Source organism: Dreissena polymorpha, chromosome 14 (assembly GCF_020536995.1).
Source record: "Dreissena polymorpha isolate Duluth1 chromosome 14, UMN_Dpol_1.0, whole genome shotgun sequence".
Classification (NCBI taxonomy): Eukaryota; Metazoa; Mollusca; class Bivalvia; order Myida; family Dreissenidae; genus Dreissena; species Dreissena polymorpha.
Genome location: NC_068368.1, coordinates 5,271,480 through 5,298,550, shown reverse-complemented (window position 1 = coordinate 5,298,550; position 27,071 = coordinate 5,271,480).

Sequence of the window (27,071 nt, the reverse complement as noted above, 5' to 3'; positions counted from 1 at the left end):
AATTTTATGTTAATTCTGATCAAATTTTCCACTAGAAATGCTAAGCTGGCTTGTCTAAGAATTGATACACTGGCTTATCAATTTGATTTGATTTTTGTATTATGTGTCCATAAGAAATGATATACTGGCTTATGAAATGAATTTTCTTTTCTTTTGAATTGTCAATAGGAATTGATACATCGGCTTATGAATTTTTTTTGCTTTTCAATTGTCAGTTAGAAATTATTCCACGGTTATCGAATTGGGTTTACTTGAGGTGTTGGTACGGCCAGCTTATTCAAATGATTTTAAATGTGATTTTGAGTTTCTTGTAGTAATGATACGCCGGCTTACGACTTGTAATGGTAAGCCATCTTATCAAGTGATTTTCCTTTTTGTGTATGTGCTACATAATAAATGATACGCCGCCGTATCAAATTGATTTTCCTTTTTGTGTATATGGTACATAAGAAATGATACGCCGGCTTATCAAATTGACTTACAATCTGACTTTTAATTACCTGTAATGGTAAGCCATCTTATCAAATTGATTTTCCTTTTTGTGCATTATGGTACATAAGAAATGATACGCCTGCTTATCAAATTGACTTACAATCTGACTTTTATTTACTTGTAATGGTAAGCCATCTTATCAAATTGATTTTCCTTTTTGTGCATATGGTACATAAGAAATAATACGCTGGCTTATCAAATTGACTTACTATCTGACTTAATTACTTGTAATGGTAAGCCATCTTATCAAGTGATTTTCCTTTTTGTGTATGTGGTACATAATAAATGTTACGCGGGCGTATCAAATTGATTTTCCTTTTTTGTGTATATTGCACACAAGAAATGATACGCTGGCTTATCAAATAGACTTACAATCTGACTTTTAATTACTTGTAATGTTAAGCCATCTTATCAAATTGATTTTCCTTTTTGTGTATGTGATACATAAGAAACGATACGCTGGTTTATAAATTGATTTGCTTTTTTATGTCTTAATGGTGCATAAGAAATGATACAATGGCTTATCAAATTGACATAAAGTGTGATTTAAAGTAACTTGTAGTAATGATACGCCGGCTTATCAATTGATTTTCCTTTTTGTGCATACGATACATAAGATACGCCGGCTTATCAAATTGACTTGCAATGTGATTTTAAGTTACTTGTTATGATACGCCAGCTTATCAAATACATTTTCTTTTTGTATTAATAGTCCAAAAGAAATGATACGCCGGCTTAACAAATGTATTTTCTTTATGTGTAAATGGTCCAAAATAAATGATACGCTGGCTTATCAAATTGATTTATCAATTTATTTTTAATGTTTTCTATTATGCCTGCTTATCAAATTGATTTTTTTGATTTGTTAGTATTATTTTCTGTTATGTCGTCTTTTTGTGCATAGGGTACATAAGAAATGATACGCCGGCCTATCAAATTGACTTAGAATCTGACTTTGTAACTTGTTGTAATGGTAAGCCATTTATCAAATTGATTTTCATTTTTGTGTATATGGTACATAAGAAATGATACGCCGGCTTATCAAATTGACTTGCAATCTGACTTTTAGTAACTTGTTGTAATGGTAAGCCATCTAATCAAATTGATTTTCCTTTTTGTGCATATGGTACATAAGAAATGATACGCCGGCTTATCAAATTGACTTGACATGTGACTTTTAGTTAGTTGTAATATTGATACGCCAGCTTATCAAATTGAATTGCTTTTTATGTGTAAATGGTACATAAGAAATGATACGCCGGCTTATCAAATTGAATTGCTTTTTTATATGTAAATGGTTCATAAGAAGTGATACACTGGCTTATCAAATTGACATAAAATGTGACTTCAGTAACTTGTTGTAATGATACGCGAGCTTATCAAATTGAATTGCTTTTTTATGTGTAAACTGTTTAAATGAAATGATACGCCGGCTTAATAAATACATTTTCTTTATGTGTAAGTGGTACAAAATAAATGATACGCTGGCTTATCAAATTGATTTTTCAATTGATGTTTAATATTTTCTGTTATGCCGGCTTATCAAATGCATTTTTAATTTTCATTGTGATTTTCTGTTTAAGTTGATACGCCGGCTTATCCAATTGATGTTTCAATTTGTAAGTATTATTTTCTGTTATGTCGGCTTATCAACTTGATTTAAAAAAAAGACCTGAATCATCAGAAAAGATGACTTTGTTTTACTTTTGTTTAATTACATACAAAAAATGTGCACAGATCACATAAAAATGGCCTTGAAAAAGTTTATTTTCCTGTACATATTTTGGGAATGATTGGAGATTCCTTTTTTAAAATAGAAGCAGTTCTGAAATATGATTTCGTACACGACCATACCATATGTTATGCCATAGTGTGCTCGCCAAGCGAACCGTTCTAATATATATGTTCAATTGTTTATTTTAGAACGCATTTTTCCTCGATAATATTTAAATACGACTCTTATTCAACTTTTTATCTTACTTGTTCTGAAATAAGAATTTTAAATTGGTTAAATGACATTTTAGCTGATTGCGATCACAACTCAATAAAGGTCCATAATGTAGGGCCCTATAAGTCCACTACCCATCACACTCACCCTTTGAACAGATAATGGCTTTAGTGTTTCCGTGTTATATAAACAGATATTAATCATTTAAATATATGTTTTATTTAATGGGGATGAACATAACGTGATTCCTAAATCTTACTTTTGATGTCCGAACTGAAATGATGCAAGCCCGACGTCATCTTGCGATGGTTCTATCGGTTATTGTTAAAGTGACTATTTGATATTTATAAAATATGAATACAAGTTACTTTTCATATACGTTAACTGTTCATATGCGTTAATTTCAAAATATCATAAAGAACTAATTACTTATGGCATTCATTTTTTATCGTTTGTTCCCGAAATAATTTTTTCGTTGTCATAATTGCTAATTTGATAAGGTAAGATAGAAGTATATTGATGTTTTGTCAAATGCTGAGTATTTTCTTCATGTATATATGCTCTTAAATTGTTATTGTTAGTTACAATATAACGCTATCATTTCCCGCTACTATCGTTTTGGATTTGGGATTCCTTAATACTTAAAATATTTGTTGTTATCCTTAGTCATTATGGTTGGCTTTTCGCTTAGCATATATCCTACAGTCACTTTCGTTAGTTGAAGCTTGTTCTCAAATAGTTATAAAATAGACGGAATACAGCTTTTTACTTCGACAACTAACCAAGCAAACAACAAAGACCCACATGGAAATCTGTCAACTTATAACGATATGGTATGCTTTTATAATATAAACATGTATATAATTATATTAATTACATATTAATATAACCTTTAATATAACACTGACCTTGAATACGGCCATATGATTGGTGCGTATGACTCATATACGTGTTTACAACTCGTTAGATAAATTGGGTTAAGCGAACAACATTCAAGACATGCCGCAACATTGACAAACCGACCAACGCACTGAAAGACGGACACAGAGATTGCTGTATAGATCTTTCATAACCGACGTCTACAGTGGGAATAAAAAGTAATCACCGAGTAAAACCGATTTTCATTATCAAACGTAGCGACCCTTCAAATGAAGTTCTACATAATAAGCGTGAAGGGTTGTAGAGCGCGTGAAATACGAGCACAAACTTTAAAAGAGGGCCACTTCTAGGTTTGCATACTGAAATCGATTTAAATCGATTGAAGTGTACCTCACTAAATTGACTGTTATGACCTAATTAATTCGTGAATAGCGTCTTTGACAAAACCTACCGCAAATATAGGAAACAATAATAACCTCTGATTTATTATTATTGAGTTCACGACGTTCCAAACGTTGTCGAGCCATACAAATATTAATGTATGTTGCACAAGCTATTTATATAACATTGTAAGGAATAATAAGCAGAGATATATGTGGTTTGTTACTGAAATACATACTTACAACAGCTGTTGTGTACTACTGTTATTAAGCCTCAATGCGTCTAGCAATATCAACCTTGATGAAACGTGTCATAAAGAGAACAAGGTCATTGGCAAATATAAACACCCGTCGTTAAAAATAGACCACATATATTGTTGTTTGTAAACATTTTGATAAAGAGTGAAGAGAGCTGACATCGTGTTTGGTTATCAACAAATGGTGATAACTCGAAAGTATGAGGTGCGATTATGCTGGCTATCAACATGGACCTCAATTAAGAATTGAATAGCATTTTTCTGCATTTCATCGGTGTATGAACTGTCGGGAAAATTACGCCTAATTTGCATAGACGCCGACGGCACCTCTACCAATCACTAAAATGATCGAATATTCAACTCTCCTTGCTAAGACACGCACAGCAGTGATTAAATTACACATGCGTTTACACAGAAACGTTTAGGACTTTGTTACACTCCAAATCCTCACTTTCCGCGTTTCACCAGCATATCTGCCCTGTGTCTTCAACAATCGGTTTCGCCTTTTTTCTGGAAGCCCATTCGACAGCTGTTTTTACAAAAGTAACATCTGCATCAGCTTCAGCTTGTTTTACCTCACATACAATGCTTTGATGGCTGGCACCAAGACGATTGATACAGTTCTGTTTGTTTACCAAAAAAGGTCCTTCCTCTACGGCATACATGAATCCTGGCTGTTCCAGAGGTTATTAACTTGAGTAGGCGAACAACTTCATCAAGATATGCAGGCAGTCTCTTGGGTCCATTACATTTCTGACTCTTAAACTGATCATGCCCAAAGAATCAATGTATTCGTTAGAAACATTAATTCGTGGTAAAGTCACCTCATCATTGACATCAAGGGGTAACGGCGGCAATGATCCCCATACCATAAAGGTTGCATGTCCATCTAACGTTCTAACATTGTGATCAACGTTGTTGGCAGCAAACCGAATGACATTTGATGATTTCAATCTTTATATCTTAGTTCGATTGTCAACAGCGGCACTTTACTCAAATTTCATTACTTCTTTAAAGAAGAATACTGATTACGCAATTGCAGTGCAAGACCAAGTTTCAAATGAGGAATTGTTATTCGCGGTCTGACAGATTGCAAAAAAACTTGTCATTAACGGGTTTTGTCTTCTTCGGTAAGAGGGTGTGCAGAAATGTCCCAAATGCGTTTGTAAGTACTCAATGTTTTCTCTAGAAAGGTATTGTGGTGCGTGATAAAATAACTTCGACACGCGCATATCACAGACGCATATCACATGTTACATCTACACTACCCTTAAGACATAGATCTGCTCTTGCTAAGTTTAGATGTGGAACTGCTCCACTTAGATTAGAGACTGGAAGGTATGAGAATATTCCCGAAAATCTGCGTATCTGTCCCTTATGTAAGCTAGATATTGAAAATGAATCTCATGTTTTTTCACTGTGATGCCTACAACTGTGTTAGGATTGACCTTATCTCTAAAGCTAATGAGATAAACAGATCTTTTAACTCGCTCTGTGATAATGATAAACTAGTGTTTGTACTTTCAAATGAAAACATGGTAAAAGTCAGTGCCAAGACCTGCCATATGATCTTAACTACACGAAAACAACTCTTGTATAAATAGCATTTTAAGCCTTCTCTTAACTTTAAGCAAAACCTATGTTTTATCAGATTTTAGTGATGCTCACATATAAATTTGTAAATTATCTGTTGATGAGTTCAATTAAAAAAATCCTATATATAATGTGTGTGTATATATATAATATATATATAGGTATATATATATATATTAATATATATATATATATATATATATTATTATATATATATATAGATATATATATATATATATATATATATATATATATATATATATATATATATATATATATATATATATATATATATATATATATATATATATAATATGTAATCTCTCATGCTGTTTTAAATTTGTCAACTGGAGCTCATAACCTTAGTATCTGGGTGTCTAGTTGATTTTATAGTGTATATATATATATATATATATATATATATATATAAATGTTATCTCTCATGCTGTTTAGAAACTACATGTGTTTTAATTTGTCAACTGGAGCTCATAACCTATCTGGTTGTTAAGTTGATTTTATTTTATGCTATGCTTATGTTTTTTTTTTTAGTTAATTTTTATTATTTTTCTATTTCTCTATGTATTAAGTATTAAATACCTATGTTTTAGATAGAGAGCTGTCTCTTATAACTCTGTACTGAGTGGCAATACACTTGTAATCTATGAATAACTTGTATGTGTATATAGCTGTCAAATATGTGTATTGAAGAGACGTTAATAAACTATTAAAACTAAAAAAAAATTAAAACTATACTTTTCTGACAAGTTCTGATCAGGGTATTTAGAACGACTGAGTTCTTTCTGCCTGCAAAATTCTCGCCGACACAATGCATGCACGGTTTGTCAAGGTATAAGAGTGAATGTGAGACCCAGTGTATGTTCTAAAGCATTGCTAGCGTCACATCATTTCTGTCTCAGAACAACAGTAGGCGCTTCGTCTTTAAGAAAGGCTTCTAGAAATAAAAACAAGAGGGCCTGTAAGGCCCAAAGTCGCTCACCTGAGATAACAAGATATTATTGGGACAAATCTTCTGAGCAAGTTTCATGATGATCGGAAAATAAATGTGACCCCTAGAGTGTTAACAAGGTTTTACTATAGCCATAGAAGGAAAAATGCCCCGCCCCCTGGCGGCCATGTTTTTCAACCAACCGGCATCATTTTCGAACTCGTCCAAGATATTATTGAGATGAATCTTCTGACCAAGTTTCATGAAGATTGGACAATAAATGTGGCCTCTAGAGTGTTAAAAAGCTTTTACTATAGCCAGATATAGCCATATAAGGAAAAATGCCACGCCCTTTGGCAGCCATGTTTTTCAAGCAAAGGTTACCATTTGATAACTCATCCAAGAAATCATTGCGACAAATCATTTGACCAAGTTTCATGAAGATCGGAAAATAAATGTGGCATCTAGAGTGTTAACAAGGTTTTACTATAGCCATATAAGGAAAAATGCCCCGCCCCGTGGCGGCCATGTTTTTCAACCAACTGGCATCATTTTTGATCTCGTCCAAGATATTATTGGGATAAATCTTCTGACCAAGTTTCATGAAGATCAGACAATAGATTTGGCCTCTAGAGTGTTAACAAGATTTTACTGTAGCCATATGAGGGAAAATGCCCCACCCCTTGGCAGCCATGTTTTTCAAACCAACGTAACCATTTTCAAACTCATCCAAGATATCATTGAGACCAATCTTCGGACCAAATTTCATGAAGATTGGACAATTAATGTGGCCTCTAGAGAGTTAACAAGGCAAATGTTGACGCCGCACAACGCACAACGGACAACGGACGACGGACAAAAGGCAATCACAAAAGCTAAAAATCAGTAACTGTGCAAAATACACCACTAATAACAAGATAGAAGAACAAATTAAATTTACCAGCCACGGAGTGAATGACACTTACACAAATCATATATAAATAGTGTGTGTATTTGACAGAATATTGATATGATATTGATCAATATTGATATGCCTTAAACACTTAATATTGCAACACGAAGCTTATTATGACAATACCCATGCTTGGTTTGCATACACTTCGTCCAAATGTATATCATAATGCCTATTAACTTTGCGTATGTATATTGTTTATTAAGAACACGTTTAAACCTTTCCTGGTATATTTCGCATAAACCTGCTTTTCAAAAGTTTGTTTTTACAAATTGGCTACAACTTCTCTATGTTACTCAACAAAACAATTGTATAATGACGTAAAAAAGCTTATAAACAGGAAGTAACGCCATGACATTAAAACGACAGTGGCGCAAATTAGCGCAAGAAACACATGCATTTTGCAAATTCACTTTTACAGCAATAATGACATAATAAGTATTGATGCAAAGCATCAAAGGGCGTCGGGAATTTCAGTGTAAAAGGCACTCAATGAAGTTACATGGAACGATTTTTTCTACTGTAAATATTAATATATTGGCCGATTATTTTAAACAAAATAGAAAAAGATACTGGTATAACCATAATCTATGATTTTGTGTTATAACCCCCAAATAACCAGCATTATCTATGATGTTGTGTTATAACCCCAAATAACCATTATCTATGATTTTGTGTTGTAGCCCCCAAATATTCATATTTCATTTTATTTACATTGGTTTCCTTTTTTTTACTGGCATCCGTCCGCAGTTTTCATTAATTGAACAGAACTGTGAAGGTTTAAAAAGAATCTGCTTCATCTTGTAAGCGTAATTTCATATTTTTCTCAACTTCAATGGGAGATGATTCTGAACTTTTTCTTACGTTGCTCATTTACGATAGGGGTTGAGTACTAATTGATATGAAAACACTGTAAAATTTTTAATGTGTTTAAGAACCCCCCCCCCCCTCCCACCCTCTCACACATATATTTCATGGGCATAATAAGAACAAAAAATGGTTACAATAAAACAGCAAATGTATTTAAACTAAAATGTCTACATCAAAACAAAAAGTTAACATAGAACACAAATACAATAATTTGATTCTACTGGGGCTCGATCCTTGGGCCTCTCACTTGTGAAGCGAGCGTGTAACCACTACACTACGGAACCACTTGAAAAATCACCTTCTAACTACGATATTAATAAGCTATTAATAGTCGGTTTAAATGTAAACCCGGAAGTTTAAACGCTTGATAATGAGCGGGGTTAAATGTCCATACCAAAGGGTGCATACCACTGGCAAGATACGGGTCAGGCCTGCGGCCTTCTATATGTGGTTCTTAAAAAAACACCCTGTAGCAGCACCCGATACGACTCGAGTTAGTCTGATCAACAGGGCTTAGGTTAACGGAGTTAGCCTGTACGGACAGGCAATGGTATTACCATCATACCATTTGGTATGGGGTTAGCCTCAAGATTACCTGGCTCAAAGATCTATAAATAAATAGTCTATCTATAGATAACGAAGGAAAAGGGATTAGACTACGGTATCTCGATCTTCTCGATTATTTATTAAGACTAATGAAAGAAAAACGCCTTTTTAGGTCGTAAACCAATAAAGAATGGAAATATTGGTTATATATTTATATTTTATTCAATGAAGTTAGAACATGTTAAGATTGAATATAATAAATGCTAAATATAATCTTGTTATCGCGTGGTTTATTTGTAAAACCTGTGAAATGTACAACAGATTCATAATATTGAAAAACACTATGCATTTGTTGATACATGTAGTTTAATTATATTTAAGTATGCAATAGCAAAAAAACAAACAAACAAGAAGTGTGAACGTAATTTTATTTAATTATTTTTTTAATTATTTTCCCATCTATTTATCTAATTATTAATTAATTCATTCATTTATCGTTTCATCCGTCCGTCCGTCCATCCGTTTGTTTGTTCGTTTGTGCGTTTGTTTATTGTTTGGTTCGTTCTTTGGTTCGTTCCTCGGTTCGTTCGTCTGTTTGTTCGTTTGTTTGTTCTTTCGTTCTTTTTTGGTTTGTTCTTTGGTTAATTCTTTTTTTTTCGTTCGTTCGTTCGTTCGTTCGATCATTCATTCGTTCGTTCGTTCGTTCGTACATTCATTTATTCATTCATTTATGTATTGATGTTTTATGATTTTGTTTGTTTGTTTTTTGTTTGTATTTAATTATTGATTCGTTCATTCATTCATTAATCTTTCCATCCCTTCGTCCGTCCGTTTGTGTTTCGTTACTTTGTGCGTTCTTGCGTTTGTTCATTGGTTTGTTTGTTTGTTTATGAGTTCTTTCGTTCGTTCTTCCAACCATCCATCGATCGATCGAACCATCCTTGCTTCCTTGCTTGCTTCCTTACTTTCTTCCTTGCTTGCTTCCATTCTTGCTTGCTTCCTTGCTTGCGTGCTTCATTGCTTGCTTACTTGCTTGCTTACTTGCTTGCTTCCTTGCTTGTTTCCTTGCTTGCTTCCTTGCTTGTTTGCTTCCTTCCTTCCTTCCTTCATTCATTCCTTAATTCCTTCCTTCCTTCCTTCCTTCCTCCCTCCCTCCCTCCCTCCCTCCCTCCCTGCTTGCTAAAGAAACTTCAGCGTACAGTTTATATAGTATTGACATACCTGTACGCTGAAGCCAACCACGTAACCAGAGTCGTGACATATTTATGTCACGCTATAAATCAAAGAATGCTCTTGGATACATTTCTACATATATAGGTGAATGAATATCAATTACTGCATCGAGGAATATTTTAAGATTCAAATGTTTTAAATGCATCTTACAATAGATGAAAATAACTCTCATCAGTCTGAAATTCACAATTTAGACGCCATTGTCTCTTTGTCACGTGACGAGTTTTCATTTGGATACTTTCGGATCGACTTTAAATTTTATGCTGAAATTGTAAACATTACTTTCGTTTTCTAAAATCTATTATATGTGATTAACAACTTACGTCTGGTGGATTATAAGACTGATTTCAGTGTGAATCACGTAGTTTTAAATAATATCTACTTTGAGTTTTTATTTACACTACAATTTGTTTACAAAACAAGCCAGAATAATCTAAAATACCGGGAAATGTCATTCTGAATTTGAAAACACTTGAGCACATGGTATGTTACTAAAAATAGAAATAACGTTATATGACTGTGAAATCTCGGGAGATTCGCATTTCAAGAAAGTCTGTCACATCGCTGTTTTTCTCGATATGTAAGAGCAGAATAGATTTTAAATGTTAAAGATAGTATTTTGTGAAAGAATATATCAGTTAAATGTGAAAAATGTCAATCTTTCCGATCAAGTGGTTGATTTGGGCCAATAACTGCATTTAAAAGCTGTTTTGGACCGGTCTTTGTTAACTGTCAACTTTTCGGGAATTTCTGGTTGACTTTCCTAATGGGGTTGGTCCATAACTATAAAGTCGCGCCAGTCAAAAATCATAAAAAGCGACATTTAAAGTTATGGTAGCCAGAAATACCTCCCTGCCAGCCATTTATTCATTCATTCATTTTTTTATGTAGTTAATAATATATTTTCTTTTTTGTGTTCAACTTTTTAGTTTTTATAGTTAATTAAATGCATTTATTTTCTTTTTAAATATATTGGTGTAACAAACATACAAAATAAAATAAAATTATTTAAAAAAAAAACGTTTTAAATTGAAATAGTGTATATTACTAAAAATATATATTTAATAGAAAGGCGATTATACCATCCTGGTCATTTATTAAGATGCTTGATAAATATTAAATTGATACGATTATTTGCCATAATGTATGTCTATGTGAATGTGTGTACATTCAAAACTTGTCCGTATGTAAAAGTCTTACGGGAAATAACATCGGTGAAGTACCGTGTGTGCTTTTCAAAGTATAATAGAAGTTTAAACTCTCACAGACGAGAAAAAAATTCAAGGCACGTTATTAAATTACTTAATAATTTATGCGCAAAGTTGGTTTCTATCACAGCACATGCTACATTTGAGCACGGAGTGTATATTGATATTTGGGGGTTACAACACAAAATCATAGATAATAAGTTTGTGGGGTTATAACACAACATTATAGATAATCCTTATTTTAGGACACTCTTTCAGAACAGGCTAGGAACTTTACAAACATAGATGTGAATGGTAGAGTCCGTGATTTGAAATAAACATTCACTTGCAAGACATCTAATCGGACAGAGATGCAATTATATTCCTTTATAAAATACGATTTTTAGCCTGAACTTATCTGTTGACTTTTAAGTAAGATATTATCTGCCTCCATGGGATGCTTATTAGCTGTTTTATTAATTACATAAATGTATGTGTCGTCCTCAGTTATCTCAAGGTGTCTAGAAAATCACTTCTTCGACTTTGATGTCATCTATACTCTTCAATTAAAAAGTCAACGGCGCTATTTTCAGACAATCTTTTATTTCAAAATTGGATTTCATATTATTCTGCCTATGCTTCCTAAACAAACATGTTACAACAATAAAACAGCGGAAGTCTACATTGTGTATTAGCAACCTGCTGTGGTGATCCTTTTCTTATCCATTTGAGCGTCAAGTTATCTCATATAGATCAGACATCGGCCGGCTCCCTTATGTATTAGTCTGACTTAAATTTTCTGTCGTAAAGTATTGTGGATAGATTTTCAAATTAAGAAACGCAAGTAGTCATAAATGTGTGATAAGAATGTGTGGAAAGACAACTGCGTCTAAATGAAATACTTAAATACCATATTGTTCAATCGTTGAGAACAGACGTATGTTTCATACATAATATGCCATATGAGCATACATGCCAGACGTCCCGATCTTGGCAGGACAGTCCTCCATTTGAGGTGTTTGTCCCGATGTGGCACAATTTGTCCCGACATTCGTAAAAAAACGACCTATTTTCTATAAGTTCACAATAAAATTCGCTAATTAAGCTCTGTCTGGCTTGAATTACCATCGCTAATCCCTTTATTGCCCCCAATTAACAAACCATATCTACTAGTCAAGTGATCCAGTGTTGTTTTTGACACCTTATCAGCGATAGATCGGCAAATTATTGATTTCATCGCGCTTTCACACCATGGTGTTTTTATGATAGGGGTCACTAATTGCTAGCGATAGATGCATCGTAGTGAAATAAAAGCAGAGTGCTTTTGTATTTCATGGCCCATTTGATGTGTTTGATATACGACTTAAAACTTAAAAACATCAGTGATTTAAATTTAAACGTTTTATTTCAACCTCTATTTTCACGATCGGGATATGCACCGAGAATCTTTAAAATAAGGATATTTCTTGCTACCATCATCGTAGTATAAAAACAAGAGGGCCTTGATGGCCCTGTATCGCTCCACTGTTTTTTTATGCGAAAAAAACGCGCAATGCGCATGGGTTGAAATGTAGTCAAGCATGTGACTTTCTCTGTCTATACCTAGCCCCATTGGGCTCTTAAAGTTGGAAGGGTGAGCATTTTTATATATGGAAAAAGTTACTACCGTGTTAACTAAACAGACTAAAAAGCCCGGGAATTGTTCCTTTGAAGCACAGTCCCATTGCTTATAACGTAGGTACATTTATCTCTCCAAAAGATATTGTCGTTCTTTCTCTTTAACATATATTTAGATGCTGAAGATCAAATATACGCATTTGATTTGAACAAGACCCGTAGGAATCAAAATGCCTTAACCCTTTACCAAACGACACATTTTGGACTTTCCCAATTTGAAAAAGGTTGCAGACGACAATTAAATTGTAATGGAAATAATCAGGTAGGGTAGAAATAATTGTGATAAAAGGAGAAATTGCTCATCTTGAGCAATTTCTCATTTTATCATAATTTTTTATAAAGTCGTCAGCTATAAACCCGTAAAATCCTGTTGGTGTTTGGTAAAGGGTTAATAATCTCTGGTTCCTTCTTAGAGCCTTTCACACATTTATAACAAATACAATAGTAGCATCTTTCTTTGTAAAGAATCATCTCAAACAAGGGCTGTTTGTAAAACATGCATGCCCCCCCCCCATATGGGCTGTCAGTTGTAGTGGCAGCCATTGAGTGAATACATTTTTTTGGCACTATGACCTTGACCTTTGACCTAGTGACCTGAAAATCAATAGGGATCCATCTGTGAGTCATGATTAATGTACCTATGAAGTTTCATGATCCTAGGCGTAAGCTTTCTTTAGTTATCATCCGGAAACCATTTTTTGTGTGAAGTCACCGTGACCTTGACCTTTGACCTAGTGACCTGAAAGTCAATAGGGGTCATCTGCGAGTCATGATAAATGTACCTATGAAGTTTCATGATCCTAGGCGTAAGTGTTCTTGAGTTATAATCCGGAAACCATTTTTCTAAGTTGAGTCACCGTGACCTTTGACCTAGTGATCTGAAAATCAATAGGGGTAATCTGCGAGTCATGATCCATGTACCTATGAAGTTTCATGATCCTAGGAATAAGCGTTCTTGAGTTATCATCAAGAAAACATTTTACTATTTCGGGTCACAGTGACCTTGACCTTTCACCTGAGAATCAATAGGGGTCATCTGCGAATCATGATCAATGCAACTAAGAAGTTTCATGATCCTAGGCATAAAACGTTCTTGAGTTATCATCCGGAAACCATTTTACTATTTCCGGTCACCGTGACCTTGACCTTTGACCTAGTGACCTGAAAATCAATAGGGTTCATCTGCGAGTCATGATCAATGTACCTATCAAGTTTCATGATCATGGGCATAAGCGTTCTTGAGTTATCATCCGGAAAACATTTTACTATTTCGGGTCACCGTGACCTTGACCTTTGACCTAGTGACTTCAAAATCAGCAGGGGTCATCTGCGAGTCATGATCAATGTACCTTTGAAGTGTCATGATCCTAGGCCTAAGCGTTCTTGAGTTATCATCCAGAAACCATCTGGTGGACAGACATACGGATGACGGACGGACCGACATGTGCAAAACAATAAACACACTCTTCTTCGAAGAGGGGCATACATATAATTAACAACCCACACATCCCTTAGACCAACAGGCCTGATAATATTATGATAATCTAAAGATTATTTCTTATATTTATAAATGTATTTAATTAAGTAATACATATGACTTCTAAGATCAATTCATAACTTATATTAAGAAAATTATAAAATGATCAGAAATTTATATAGATCGTTGAGCAATTGACAATCATATCTCCACAATTCATGAGTCACAATTCACAAATGGAACAATGAATCATTAGTTATTAAAAAGCAGCATATAGACAGTTAAGAACATTGCACTTCATTAATTCCAACACCTTCTCTTGGATACAAAGTATGAGTTTACAATGCAGAATCATATATTGACTTTTATGGAAATAATTATTGTCACGAGCCGAGCGGTAGCTGTGATTTTACTTCAGTTTCTTTAACTTTTCCAAACTTGAAGCTTTTATTCAAGTTTAACATGGAACTAAAATGGACTCTGATAAACAGTAAACTAAGAATAACATTTTGCCTATTCAGCTGTTTTAAAATTGTCAAAAAAATATACAAACTCAAGATTTATAACCTTTCTAAATTTTATTCATTCATAACGAATAAATAAATAACAACTTTCAATATATATATTTCTTAACAGACAGATAAATTTTCAGACATTTACATTAAAATACAGCAATATACACGTACATGTGTCATGTTAAGTATTTGCACTTTCTATTTTATAATGTTCTAAAAAGATGACAAATGCAATTTTTAAGTATTTATAAAATTCAGTCTGAATTTTAATAGCTAAGTCTTATTGAACAATGTATTTTAAATGCTTATATAAGAAAAATAAAATAGGTCTCACACCTAGGAAAACAAAGTTCAGAGTCCTCGAATGAGAATTTTCAGTGCCTTTTATACTCTCCAAAAGCGCACACATAACGTTGTGCAATAATAACGTAAAAGCGCACATATGAATTGTGCACAAAAAGCGCACAAACAACGAGCAGTAAAGCGCGCAAGAGCGCACAATAAAATTTGAGCGTTCTTGACACGGTAAATGTCACTCATATTAAAATGATATTTCTGACGATATTACAATGAAGCAGTAGTCAAATACATATCAATTAAATCAATAAATCATTTATAAAGATGACTATTACCTTTTTAAACAATTTTTAAGAAGGAATATGAGTATTTAACAAAAGATATTGTATGACGAAACTGTCAAAATACTGTAGTCAGTGTAAACTACCCAGAAGGCACTTATGTCAGCATCAGGAAATCAACTTCCTGTTTATGCAAAAATGGCTGCCACATAAACAGACGCTTAAACAATGAGACTTTTAAAAAGGATATTACAAATAATAAAGAAGCGCAAAAGGTAGGCATCGGCTGTTATCAGCTCTAACTTCCACACAGCATCCAATAAAAGCATTAAATAACAGTGACATAGTCATTAAGATGCAAAACATAAACGGTAAAAATGAACAATGTACATGAACATAAACACATGTTTTCATAAACAATCTAGGGCATGACATTACCCCTCCTTCAATTTTAAAGGTCCTCCTTTAAATAATTAAGTAATTAAAAATTTGTACTTTAACTCTCTAACAGTTACAATATCAGTAAAACTGTAATATATAAAAAAAAATAAACACTTTGTACAGTGTGATTTAGAGCATTTTTTAAGGTACAACACTTTGTACAGTGTTATGTTTCACTGCTTAAAGCACAAGAACTACCATACAACAAAATGCTGTAAAAACAATCACAACAAATTTCAATCCTATGTACAATAATAAATTATTTGAGATCAGAGAAAGTCAATATAAATAATGTGATGACTAGACTTCCAATTTGTACAAGAAAACACAATGTAAATAATTTAACTGACTGTTCAGCAATATTTTTACATACAACAAAAAAATTACTCTCAAGAAAATCTTGAATACCATATTTCAACTTGAATACCAAAGTTAATTAGTCAACATGTATTCACTTGCAAACATTTATACTTAAATAATTATTAAACCTTCTAAACAAAATGACTAGATAATTTAAAGCACTAAATGATACAATCCTGAATATGCAAAGCTTTAAAAGATGTTATTCAAGGTTTATTGTAAGTGAAATGACAATGTTTCAATGTTTCAGACAACTAATACATACGACGATGCACGAATCTTCTGTCGCGGTGGTTTTCCTTGTCATGTCTGTCCCTCGAGTCGTGATTTCTGGGGCGCAAAGGAGAACGGTCACGGTGCTGGTTGTATCGGACGGTAGATGTTTCAGTTGCAGAATGGTCAAGACGGTGATGGGTGTTGCTGTGGCTGTAATCCGGATGATGATATGTGGGTGGGGGACACTCAGCTGCTGGTTGTGTGGGTTGGTTTTGACTCCTCAGGATGTCAGTGAGGTCTGCCATGCTCTTTGTGAAGTCACAATTGAAGCGATACTGCTTGTTGATTTCTGTGTGTATATTTTTCAAGTTGTTATTGATGTCTGCCAACACAGCCATTAGTTCATTGTGTCTTTTAACAGAAGAGTTGGATGAGACTGATGATGAAGATGATGAAGAGCCAGATGAAGAGCTGGAGTCAGATGTTGTTTCAGGGGCAAGAGCACGACATTCTTCGATGGTTGGCAGAGTGGTCAAAGGTTCTTCTTGGTCGATTATGGCTTGAGGTACTTCTGTTTGTGCGGTGTGAGATGGTGGGAGGCTGGTCAGGGTTAGTTGATTTGGTGCTAGCGTTGGGGTGTTTGTTGATGTTCCGATGACATTGATCAGTTGTTGCAGGGGGCCTATGCATTCCGAGAGGTTGACGTAGGTGATGGGTTGAGGTTGAAATGTCTGAAGAGGAGTAAGTCTGGACGGTTGTGCTGGAGAAGATTGCTGTAGGAAAGGAGACAGTGGCCAGTTGCTGACAGGACTCAGGTCTGGAAGCACAGACTGTATGGCTTGAGACAGAATGTCAGGCTTCTTGGAGATAGAGAGCCAATTGCGTTTGCTTTCTTCAGCAGAAAGGACAGCAACATCCCGGTCAGTAATGAGATATGGAGATTGATTACTGACAAGGAACTCTGGACTGTCAGGGATGTTTTTCTCCTGGAGCACAAGTGCATGACGACGGAAACTGTGAACATGCTTTTTCATTGCTTTGCGTTTGAAACATCTGAAGAGGCACAGACGACAGTAGTATGGAGCTTGATCCAGACTCATGTGCTCCTTCAGGAAATGGTTGTACACGCGGTATTTCGCCTCAATGTACACTTTGTCCATCCGATGGTAGCATTTCAGGCACTGATAGGCGCGACGACGTTGACTACTGGATGAGAATTGAGACATGATGGAAAGATGATTGGATTGTCGACTGAAAATGAATAACAAGCATGTTGTTACTTTTCTTCTGAAACATATTTTTAGTCACATCACATCACTTAAAAATAACTGTTCTCCACTTATGTCTTTGGATTATGTATATTTCCTTTCGCCGAAATTAAAATTAAAAAATAAATAAATAATTGATTTCGTTCAAATTCTGATGAATTTAACACCCAATTACACTGAATCATTTCACTGACGAAAATTCAAATGCAAAATATCAACAACGCTCAAATTCACTGCTGTGCTTTCTGTTGCACTGTTAACTTGATAACAATTATTTTGTCAGACTCAAAACCCGTTCTTATTCTTAATCATTGCATTTTATCAATCGGTTCCCGGCTCATTGCCCATCACACATGGTGATTCATTCCCGACCATACTTAAGGTCAATCTTTCCCTATTCAATACCATGAAAACCCGTTCTTAAGACTTTAAACAACTCTCTGACATTTTAACTTCACAACTTAATCATGCCACAAGTTAACTATACATCTCTTCTATAACAGAATCACATTAGCACTATTCCATCACAAATACTGTTTTCTTTTGTTGACATTACTTATTACAACAATCGCAAGAGCTGATTTTTTTCCATAACTATGTATCCCTTGTGATTTTTGAGGTGCAAATACTTTTACAGTTTTAAAATACACATTTTTAAGACACAAATAAATAAACAATATAATCTTTTTCTCTGCATCATCTAATGCAATGAAGTTCATACAATCTTGGTTTACACTCATGTACATCACTTAAACAAATTTTATAACTGCACACAAAATATATTAAAACACAATATGAAACATCATGGTTTAAAATTTTAACTTCCGTTGTTCTTTCAGAATCCATTTTGGCACTCGATCTCCTTCGTATGGCTTGAGTTTATTATGATGAACATTTTTTTCATTTCCTTGCTTGTCTAGTTGTAACTTGAAATTCACTTCTGAAATTTTCTTGCTCACCAGAAAAGGACCATCGTATGTTCGTTCTAACTTCGGTGCTATTCCAGGCTTTCTTGCTTCATTGAGATACCAAACAACATCACCAGTGTTGTAAATGTTTATTGACACTCTTGCATCATAAATTGCTTTGTTGCGCTTGGCAGCAGTCCCAAGGTGATCCCTTGCTACCTGATGTGCCTTTTGAATTCTTGACCGCAGCCAGTCGACATAATCTCCATACGATGTAATAGTATTGTTGTCGCATGTTGTTGTGCTACCGAACACCAACTCTGATGGTAAACGGACTTCTCTGCCAATGGTAAGAAGGTTTGGGGTCAAAGTGGTCGACTCACTAGGTGTGGCTCTATAAGCTCCTGCGAGGCATCCTAGATTCTTATCCCATTGGTCTTGTTCTCCACAAAGGTATGCCTTTATCATACGCACCAAGGTCTTGTTAAAACGCTTCGTTTGACCGTTGCACTGTGGGTTTCGTGGACTGGTCCTTATCTTTCTTATCTCCAGCATTCTACACAACTCCTTGAAGACCTTGCTCTCGTAGTTTCGACCTTGATCGCTAAGGATGTTTAGCGGACAACCCCACCTTGAAATGTATTCATTGAGAATGCAAGATGCACACGTCTCTGCGCTCTGATCAGGTACAGCTATTACTTCAACATATTTACTGAAAAGATCAGTTAGCACCAGAATATATCTGTTACCCCGGTCTGTGAGCGGCAGTGGACCAAGATAGTCTGTTGCAAGCACATCAAATGGTGCACCTGTTGTAATTGAACCCATAGGCGCTCGAGGTGTCTTCATTGGCTTTTTGTTCGCAGCACATGTGTCACACCTCTTAACATGCAAAAGGACATCAGTCTTCATTGCATACCAAAAATACCGTTGCCGAATTTTCTCTAAGGTCTTCTTAACACCCAAATGACCTGAAATTACAGAGTTGTGATGTTCAAAAAGAACATCAGTTTTCATAACAAATGGAACAATAAATTGCAAGTGCTCATCAGTTTGGTTCTGTCTTATGAATTTCTTAAATAATAATCCATCTCGAACAAATAAAACATCCCAGAGAACCCAATAGTGTCTCGAAGCTGGGCTGAGTGCTAAGATGTCATTACAGCTGGGCCTTTTGTTTGTTTTTTTCGCCTCCAAAATACAGCTTATATCTGGGTCAAAAGATTGTAACTTCTGAAGGTCTTCTAATGATTTATTGCATGCCCATGGTACAAAGTTTGGAAGCTGAGTTTGAAGTCCTGAACTTTCAGGCTTGTCTTCCATTTGTTTTGTTGACCTTATTGGTTGGGTATCGCACGTTTGCCCTTTGCAGGTTGCATTTACTCCCGTCAAACAATCATTTAAAAAGTCTTCATGAACCATGTCTTGTGCTTTTTTGTGCACTTCTTACACGGATCACACTTTAGAGGCTCATTCATGTCTTCTAAATTGCAGTCGCAGTCTCTTGGGTTTCTACACCTTGATAAGGCATCGCAGTGACCTTGCTTGTGTCCTGGTCTGTATTCAACAGAAAAGTCATAATGTGACAAGATTTCAATCCATCTTGCAATTTTTCCTCTTGGTTCCTTAAGCTTGAAAAGCCATTTTAATGCTTGATGGTCACTTCTCACAACAAATCTTCGGCCTAACAAGTATTGTCGAAAATATTCAAGAAAGTAACGGATTGCAAGAAGTTCCTTTTCAGTTACGCAATAGTTTTTTTTCATTCTTGTTAAGTGCTCTGCTTGCATATGCGATAACACGTTCACGGCCATCTTGGTTTTGGTGAAGTACAGCTCCAATGCCAACGTCACTGGCGTCAACTTCCAAGCAGAATTCTCCAACCTGAAGTGGATATCCCATTATATTTGGACTGATCAGAATCTTCTTGAGATCTTCAAAAGACCTTTGGCAGTCATCATGCCACTTAAATGTCACATCTTTCTTCGTGAGCTCTACCATTGGTCTAACAAGTTTGGCAAAATCTTTAACAAATCTACGGTAATATGATCCCATAGCAACAAACTGTCTGACCTCTTTGACATTTGTGGGTACCGGCCACTGAACTATCTTTGCAACATTGATTGGGTTAGGCTTTATTCCTTGTTTCGATACCACATGCCCAAGAAACAAGACTTCTTCCTGTAAAATTTCACACTTTTCGGGCTTCAACTTCAATCCAGCAGCTTCTATTCTCTCTAAAACTTCATACACTCTGCTCATATGCTGGCTAAAATCGGTGCCAAAGACAATCACATCATCAATATAAATAAGACATGTTTCCCATTGTAAACCTTGAAGAGCAAGCTCCATTGTCCTCTGAAAGGTTGAACAAGCATTGTTGAGTCCAAACGGCATTCTCAACATTTCATAATGTCCATATTTACAGACAAATGCACTTTTTGGTATATCTTCTTCTTTGAGTGGGATCTGGAAATATCCACTAGTAAGGTCAAATGTGCTAAAATATTTAGCACCAGCTACAGCATCTAGGCAATCTTGCACTCGCGGCAGGGGAAATCCATCTGATTTGACAAGGGCATTTACTCTTCTATAATCTATGCATGGTCGGACCTGTCCATTTTTCTTCATAACCAACAAAATAGGGCTTGCCCATGGTGACGTACTTTTTCTTATTACTCCCTTGTCCAGTAATTCTTCTATTGCCTTTTTTACTGCTTCGGCATACGCCATTGGCACTCTTCTTGGAGCTTGTTTCACTGGTTGTGCATCACCTGTATTGATAGGGTGCTCTGTTAAGTTTGTCAAACCTATGTCAAGGTCATTTTTAGAAAAACTATCTTGAAATCTAATGAGCAGCTTTGCTATGACTTGTTTTTCTTCTTCATTGCAATTTTAACAGACGTATCGTACAATTTTTGTAAGTGTTCTGGAATTTCTTTATTTTCTAAGGATATTTCTTCTTGCACGTTATTGATAATTTGCTCCGATTTGTGACTGAAAGTAACTCGGCGTACTGAGAAATGATTGTCCTCTTCCTCTGTGTGTTCTTGACCTTTAAGTGTACTTTTTATACTGTCAATTTGTTCGGCTTGGCCTAATACTGAGTCTTGATTAATATCCACACTATATGGGAATGGATTTAAAAGACGTATTTTGCTTGTCGGGTTTCTATTTATATCAACTAATACTGAGGCCATCTTCAATGGATATGTTTCACAAAAGTGTTGTGTAGGTTCTACAATAAAATCTGTTTTTTTGAGACACATCATCTAATTCTTTACGCTCAATAAACACATCAATGACCGCTTCGCTGAGAGGTGGAATAATGAAATGGTCAGCTGCTGTTACTTTTCGAACATCGTTTTTCATTACAATTTGAATACATGGTATATTTTTGCCTTTCAAAACTATGACTCCCTTTGACAAAAGTATATCTGCGGGACCTCCATCATCATTTTGCAGAATGTCTATTCCTAACAAAACATCATCCTCAATTTCAGCAACAATCAATTCTTTGTACATTGAAACTGGCCCTAATTCAATATTAAAAAATGCTTTTCCACATTCTTTTAAAGGAATTCCACTTGCACCTGTCAAACAAGCTGATTTGTTAAGCTGAGGTCTAATTTTAGGGTCCAATTTATTGTAAACTCTGTCTGAAATGATTGTTCTTGTTGCTCCGGTATCAGTTGTTAAAATAACTGGCACATTTTCAATATTTCCTTTGATATAGACACCACTACTAAATGCTCTTTTGCGCCGCACAATTTCTTCGGCTACACTTGCTGAGTCATCATGGCCATTTATGCTTGCCAGGACCTCCCCTCGGCCAATCGGCTTGGTCCTTTCATGTTTAAAGGCTGATTTTGATAGAAGTCTTTTCTTGCAACTTGCCCATTCTGATACCTGGCATTCTTCAATGGACAATCCCTAGCAAAATGATTTTCTTGGTTACAAGAATAACACTTAATTGTCTTGGGTTTTTGCTTAAAACCATGTTCAGTAGTTTGTTGTTGTTGTTGGGCTTGGGTTAACTGATTTAGTTTTTCAAGAACTTGTTGCAATACATCAGTTTCTTTGCTTTTTGCAGCCTCTCCTGAAATATCAGTCTTCATGTCACATGTTTTGGTATTTTCTGAATTAAATTGCTTTTGCTGGCTCTTGTTTGGGACTCTATAGGCATGTTGGCTAGTGTCGTCATTATCTGTTTCAATCACTTCATAATCTATTTCATTTTCTGATCCCGAAGTTCTACGCACAAATTTTCTCTTTCTGTCATCGTGAAATTGATGCCTAGTTCTGGTTTGTATGTAATTTACAACATGGTACACTGCTTCATCAATGTCCTCGGGTTCCTTAATAAACTCAATTTCTGACCGCACTTCTTCATCTCGTAGACCGTCCAGGAATCTTCTCACTAAATCTTCTTGCCGTGTTCTGTAGTCTCTCCTTGTATGGGCTTTGTCATACAGACGTTTAAGTTCTGCAGCATACTCCTCAGCTGTTTCACCTACTTTCTGATCTCGTTTGCTAAATTTTACAGCAAAAGTTCTTGGAGTTTCTATGACCCTAAATCTGTTGTTAATTTCACTAACAAGTTCTCTATAGTTGGTTAAAACTTCATGATTCAGTTGAGTGAACACAAATTCACCAGCACTGCCTTGCAATTTTGGTAATAAATTGTCAAGTTTTTCTTCTTCATTCCAATGAAGTCTTTCAGCAATAATTTCAAACCTGTTAATCCATACTTTCCACTCATCTTTGCCAGTAAAAGAAGGGATTTTCATGCTTGAACTGCATTTATGAGGGTTTACACTTCTTGTTTGCCTGTCATAAGACCTGTTCTCCCTTGGGTGCTGGTAGCCAATGTCCCACATTTGTTCACCCTGACCTCTGTCATTACGGAAATGGTTATTGTTTGCTTCCTGTTCCTGGGGGGAAATTTGTACTTGTTTGTTGTTTTTATCACATAAATTTGCTAGAAGTGTTGTAACATTCTGTAAAGCATTTGACATCTGATTTTGCATTGACACCATATTTGTGACTGCATCTTTCATCCAGTCGGTTGTATTGCCATTTGACATTTCTACGTTGGAAACACTTTTGTTTAATCTAGGGGTACTGGACTTAGATGATGATGGTGCTGTTTTATTTTCTTGATATGGTTCTTCAGAATGCTGGTTAGCTGCTGTTCTGAAGAATACTTCATTCTCTTGTTCTGATTCGGAGTCTGACATTTTGCTTTCGAAGACTGGATTCAATCGCTGAATCTATGTAGAAATCAAAGATTCCACTTCGCTGCCACCATAAATTATGTCACGAGCCGAGCGGTAGCTGTGATTTTACTTCAGTTTCTTTAACTTTTCCAAACTTGAAGCTTTTATTCAAGTTTAACATGGAACTAAAATGGAACTAAGAATAACATTTTGCCTATTCAGTTGTTTTAAAATGTCAAAATGAATATACAACTCAAGATTTATAACCTTTCTAAATTTTAACTTCATAACGAATAAATAAATAACAAGTTAACTATATATTTCTTAACAGACAGAATCACATTAGCACTATTCATACACAAATACTGTTTTCATTTTATTTGCACTTTCTTTTTATAATGTTCTAAAAAGATGACAAATGATTTTTTTCCATAACTATGTATCCTTCTGATTTTTGAGGTGCAAATACTTATTACAGTTTTAAAATACACATTTTTAAGACACAAATAAATAAACAATATAATTTTCTCTGCATCCTCTAATGCAAAAGTTCATACAATCTTGGTTTACACTCATGTACATCACTAAACAAATTTTATAACTGCACACAACAATATATTAAAACACAATATGAAACATCATGGTTTAAATTTTAACTTCCGTTGTTCTTTCAGAATCCATTTTGGCACTCGATCTCCTTCGTATGGCTTGAGTTTATTATGATGAACATTTTTTTCATTTCCTTGCTTGTCTAGTTGTAACTTGAAATTCACATCTGAAATTTTCTTGCTCACCAGAAAAGGACCATCGTATGTTCGTTCTAACTTCGGTGCTGTTCCAGGCTTTCTTGCTTCATTGAGATACCAAACAACATCACCAGTGTTGTAAATGTTTATTGACACTCTTGCATCATAAATTGCTTTGTTGCGCTTGGCAGCAGTCCCAAGGTGATCCCTTGCTCCCTGATGTGCCTTTTGAAATCTTGACCGCAGCCAGTCGACATAATCTCCATACGATGTAATAGTATTGTTGTCGCATGTTGTTGTGCTACCGAACACCAACTCTGATGGTAAACGGACTTCTCTGCCAATGGTAAGAAGGTTTGGGGTCAAAGTGGTCGACTCACTAGGTGTGGCTCTATAAGCTCCTGCGAAGCATCCTAGATTCTTATCCCATTGGTCTTGTTCTCCACAAAGGTATGCCTTTATCATACGCACCAAGGTCTTGTTAAAACGCTCTGTTTGACCGTTGCACTGTGGGTTTCGTGGACTGGTCCTTATCTTTCTTATCTCCAGCATTCTACACAACTCCTTGAAGACCTTGCTCTCGTAGTTTCCACCTTGATCGCTAAGGATGTTTAGCGGACAACCCCACCTTGAAATGTATTCATTGAGAACGCAAGATGCACACGTCTCTGCGCTCTGATCAGGTACAGCTATTACTTCAACATATTTACTGAAAAGATCAGTTAGCACCAGAATATATCTGTTACCCCGGTCTGTGAGCGGCAGTGGACCAAGATAGTCTGTTGCAAGCACATCAAATGGTGCACCTGTTGTAATTGAACCCATAGGCGCTCGAGGTGTCTTCATTGGCTTTTTGTTCGCAGCACATGTGTCACACCTCTTAACATGCAAAAGGACATCAGTCTTCATTGCATACCAAAAATACCGTTGCCGAATTTTCTCTAAGGGTTTCTTAACACCCAAATGACCTGAAATTACAGAGTTGTGATGTTCAAAAAGAACATCAGTTTTCATAACAAATGGAACAATAAATTGCAAGTGCTCATCAGTTTGGTTCTGTCTTATGAATTTCTTAAATAATAATCCATCTCGAACAAATAAAACATCCCAGAGAACCCAATAGTGTCTCGAAGCTGGGCTGAGTGCTAAGATGTCATTACAGCTGGGCCTTTTGTTTGTTTTTTCGCCTCCAAAATACAGCTTATATCTGGGTCAAAAGATTGTAACTTCTGAAGGTCTTCTAATGATTTATTGCATGCCCATGGTACAAAGTTTGGAAGCTGAGTTTGAAGTCCTGAACTTTCAGGCTTGTCTTCCATTTGTTTTGTTGACCTTATTGGTTGGGTATCGCACGTTTGCCCTTTGCAGGTTGCATTTACTCCCGTCAAACAATCATTTAAAAAGTCTTCATGAACCATGTCTTGTGCTTTTTTTGTGCACTTCTTACACGGACCACACTTTAGAGGCTCATTCATGTCTTCTAAATTGCAGTCGCAGTCTCTTGGGTTTCTACACCTTGATAAGGCATCGCAGTGACCTTGCTTGTGTCCTGGTCTGTATTCAACAGAAAAGTCATAATGTGACAAGATTTCAATCCATCTTGCAATTTTTCCTCTTGGTTCCTTAAGCTTGAAAAGCCATTTTAATGCTTGATGGTCACTTCTCACAACAAATCTTCGGCCTAACAAGTATTGTCGAAAATATTTAACAAAGTAACGGATTGCAAGAAGTTCCTTTTCAGTTACGCAATAGTTTTTTTCATTCTTGTTAAGTGCTCTGCTTGCATATGCGATAACACGTTCACGGCCATCTTGGTTTTGGTGAAGTACAGCTCCAATGCCAACGTCACTGGCGTCAACGTCCAATCAGAATTCTCCAACCTGAAGTGGATATCCCATTATATTTGGACTGATCAGAATCTTCTTGAGATCTTCAAAAGACCTTTGGCAGTCATCATGCCACTTAAATGTCACATCTTTCTTCGTGAGCTCTACCATTGGTCTAACAAGTTTGGCAAAATCTTTAACAAATCTACGGTAATATGATCCCATAGCAACAAACTGTCTGACCTCTTTGACATTTGTGGGTACCGGCCACTGAACTATCTTTGCAACATTGATTGGGTTAGGCTTTATTCCTTGTTTCGATACCACATGCCCAAGAAACAAGACTTCTTCCTGTAAAATTTCCACACTTTTCGGGCTTCAACTTCAATCCAGCAGCTTCTATTCTCTCTAAAACTTCATACACTCTGCTCATATGCTGGCTAAAATCGGTGCCAAAGACAATCACATCATCAATATAAATAAGACATTTTTCCCATTGTAAACCTTGAAGAGCAAGCTCCATTGTCCTCTGAAAGGTTGAACAAGCATTGTTGAGT